The sequence below is a fragment of the Haliaeetus leucocephalus genome, unplaced genomic scaffold (assembly GCF_000737465.1).
Source record: "Haliaeetus leucocephalus isolate CR32 unplaced genomic scaffold, Haliaeetus_leucocephalus-4.0 Scaffold151, whole genome shotgun sequence".
NCBI lineage: Eukaryota > Metazoa > Chordata > Aves > Accipitriformes > Accipitridae > Haliaeetus > Haliaeetus leucocephalus.
Genome location: NW_010972587.1, coordinates 10,044 through 14,214, shown reverse-complemented (window position 1 = coordinate 14,214; position 4,171 = coordinate 10,044).

Below are 4,171 nucleotides of genomic sequence, written 5' to 3'. Positions count from 1 at the left end.
GGCCGGGCGGCGGGGCCGGAGGAAGACGGTGTAGGCCGCGTACAGGGAGAAGAGGCCGTAAGCGACGATCAGGGCGGAGCACAGCCGCTTGCGAGCGCCCCGCATCCCGCCCGGCGCGGGCGGAGACCCCGGCGGCGGCGGGGCGGGAAGGGCCTCGCTCCGCCCGCGGCCCTGGGCTCCGTCCGGATTTCGGTACGGAGTCCAGGAAACGCCCGCGCTTCGTACGCGGGCGGGCGCCTACAAAGGCCTAGCAAGGACTACTCCTAGTACTCGGTAACAACCCCGGTAGGCTGTAGGCAGACCAAAAGCCCAGTGATGTGTCACAAGAAGGGAGGAGAGATCAGGAGCATCGCTGATGTCTTTGACCTCTGCGCAAACAAGGTAATTACATCTCCTAGAGGAAGCTAAGAAGCAGACGTATCCTGTGGTGTAGAAGAGGGTGAAAAGCCTAACAGCAGCAGCTAATGAGACTTGGAAAAATCCTGAACCCAGATCTGGTAAATCAGGAGGCGTAGATTCTTTCTTAGCTCTGAGGTGGCTTGCTGTACGATCATCTTGTCTCATGGTGTTCCACCTGACTCGTAAAATGGTCATAACGACGCTTCTGAGAGTGTTATGAATCCTGGTTGATATAAAAGAGTTGAAGTTCTCTCTGAATGACAGGTACTCCATAAAGACAGGAAGAGTTGTAGCAAAAAAGGAGAATCTATTTAATAACAAGGATTTTGCGCAGTAAACAATCATTGCAAGTTCTTTAGGTTATAAGGCATCGTAAATGGGGAGATAGTGGGGAAGGATATATCATCAGGCTTAATAACTGTGTTTAGAGGTAGGAAGAAGAACAAAAAAAGAGGACAGAAGTGTCAAGTACATTCAACAAATGCCTATTCTGTTCAAGAGTTCATTACAACAAATGAAAATTAACCTAGAGTTTCAAAACTAAGATTATGAGTGCGGCTGGAAGCCTAAGTCAAAATACATTGTGCTGTACATCAGGTAATTTGAATATGAAGCTATAAAAGTAAGCTCTTTTTTCTCTGTGAAAAGTAATTTTTTCTGTACATATTATGATAAAAACACTTCCTGGTACTTGTTTTTACTACTCATGACTGCCTACAATAAATTATTCTTTGGTTTCCATTACACACTTCCAACAAAACCTGTTGTTAAATTCTGCGGCATTACTTATCTTAGTCTCTGCTTGTTGCAAGTATTTTGATAAAAGAAATTAAAATCTAATTACAAAGGAGTTTGGTTTGATTAAAAAGTAGAAAATTATGAAGCATAGGTATGGGAGTGTTAAGTTTGAAATGTAGCCCTAGGAACTTAGGAACTTAGAAAATGTATAATGTGTAACCATAAGAATTCCAAGTACTGTTTAAAATCATTTAACCACAGAAGCTTTGACAAAGATTGGTAGCCTTGTAGTGTTTGTTTCAGAAACTGAGGAAACCGTTATGGACACCAGTTTGCTGCTTGGAAACACCTGAGAGGTCAAGAAGCGGACGAGTGAGGAAGACTATGAAAGACCACCAGAGGACTCCTGAAGACCACCAGAGACCTTCACTGCGCCTGTGTAAAGGACATTTACATATGCTAATGATTTCCCGGAAATCTAATGAATATGTGTAACCTTTCTTGGAAATCTAATGAATATGTATGAATAAGTTTTAATATAAGGTGTATTGTTTTGGTGTTCAGGTGTGCGTCGTTCGTGAGAGGACTCACCCGCGCACCCAGCCGTCAATAAAGAAGTGTCTGCTTATCTACACTAAATTGGTGTTGATAAGTTCTTTATTCCGAGTTTTTCGGCAACATGCTCATTGACTCTTGGGTTGGAATTGATTGACAGAGGTTGCTGGGAAGTTCTAAAAAACTGTATTGACCAACATGTAACATAGGCAGACCTGAGCAAGGTTTTAGAGCACAGCTAGGTACAAAAGAAAGCATCAGTTAGACATCTAACCAGAACATGGAATGAAGGGAGTTGTTGCCAGAACCCCTGCAGCAAGGTTTTGAGGTATAATTACAGCTCTGTTAGTCCTGTTTTCATTAATTACAAAGTTTGCAGGGTATTCTGCTACCACCAGCAGAACATAGTAGGCAGCTGCTGTTGGAATTTTTTTCTTCCACAAAAGCTTGAGTCTCCTGTTAGACTGCACCATACAAGGCTGAATGAAAGGGAGAAGCCTGCAGGAGGCAATTAAAGATCCAAAGCCAGAGGGTGGCCTCGCTACTGGCCACAGATCACAGTGCCCATTCCTGGGCTTTGGCAGAGGTTCTCCTCTGGACAGGTCTCTTGTGATGAGCGAGGTAACAGCCCCTGGTGCTTGTTACTGCTTGATTAATAGAAATCTGCCAGCTCTGGTTTGTACGAGTATACCCTGACATCATACTTCAGGCAGAATCAGCTCAGGTTAACTTCAGTTTTACCTGAAACTAATTACAGTGGCTGAACTGTCGCCTCCATGGGGTGATTGCCTGAGGCAGAGAGGTGATGGTAAGGAACTGCTGATAGTGGTGAAAAACTAAGGGCAGTGACCTCTGTTTTTTGGTACAATCAATAAGAGGGTGTCCACCTGTGGCCTTCTAGCTTCTTAGTTTAAATGAGAACAGCCTCTTCCTGAGAAACTAATGCACTGCAGGAGCATCCAAATAAAGTGTTTTTTTCAGCCTAATGAAATGACTAACCCAACTGCCTTATTTAGTTCTATGTTTCTCTCAGATACAAGACATAGCTAACTGAAGACATTTTTAGATATCAAAGGGTTCTCCTCCCATGTGGCATGTGTTACATTTAGAGTATCTCCAGGCTGTTGTCTGTATAGACTTCTATTCTGTCAAAGCATAAAGCCATTCAAAACATTGTGGCTCCTCCTGTAACACAAATATTAATATTTTGTACCAGCTGTGGAAACTGGTTTGCTGCTAGGTGACTGTAAAAGTGAGATTTGGTAAATAATTATTAGAAATCTTATACTAACACTATGATTGAAACAATAGACAGAAGTATAGCCAAGCAATTAACTAGTGGAGGTAGTTACTCATAAGTTTTGCAGTTCTTTGCTCTTATGACAAGATGTTCCTGTACGCTAGATGAGAACAATGCTGAAACTGACCACATGTGATTGAAACTGCGTTAAGCTTCAAGATCAAAGAACAAGGACAAGAATAAAGACTTCAAGGACAGCCAGCAAGAACTTCAAATGGGTCGGTGGTCAGAAAAGCAGCCCTTCGACTCAAATGGATCCTTCATTGCGCATGATCGGATGTAGGCAGTACTGAGATAATCAGCTGCAATTATTTTTATGTATATGTATACTAATCTGATTAATATGCAATTAGTTATTCTATATAACCTGTTAGTGCTAAAACTGTGGCATGCACGCTAGGTGGAACTATCCCCCATGCATCCCGTGCTGCAATAAAGAATGCCTGCTTTCTAAAACTCCAAAATGAGTCTTAGAGAGTTTCTTCAACTGGCTTTTCGGTATTAATAGCTGCTCTTTCCAAGTCTGTTTCATGTCTTACACATTTTTTAATATCTTTGTCAGGACTAGGTTAGATCTTTCCAAGAACCCCAATGGGTTTGATGTTACCAATGCTTACCTTCAACTATGTTCCCCCTTGTTCCTATAACTTTCGCATCTCCAGTGTTTTGTTAAGTTGGTATATAATGAAGGCAGGCAGTAAAGTCTGTTCCCTGCTCCTTTAAGATTTCTTTGGATGTTCCCACCCAGATAAAAGCTTTATGGCCCATTTGCTATTGCAGTAGGCTTAATACACCCTCTTGAAAACCATTGTTTTCACAATCTTTTACAATCTTAAGTACAAATCTAAGACAGATGAATGTGTTAAATATATTTATAAACCCAACACCATTGCATTGGCCTTATGCATAAATCTTCAAGGTTTTTCAATAGTATAAATGACTGCTTTGTGGATAGATAGGATTATAATCTCTCCTCCCCACATTCTTGCTTTGAGTAGCATAAAGACACATATTTGTATATCACATTCATCTAACAGATTCCAAGGGAAAGAATTTATTCTTGTGGGAAGAACTGTAGTAGGTTTTATACTAGCAGGAATTTTGGCCATATTTTAAAATAAAACTATATTAGCACATGTCCTGGTTTCAGCTGGGATAGAGTTAATTGTCTTCCTAGTA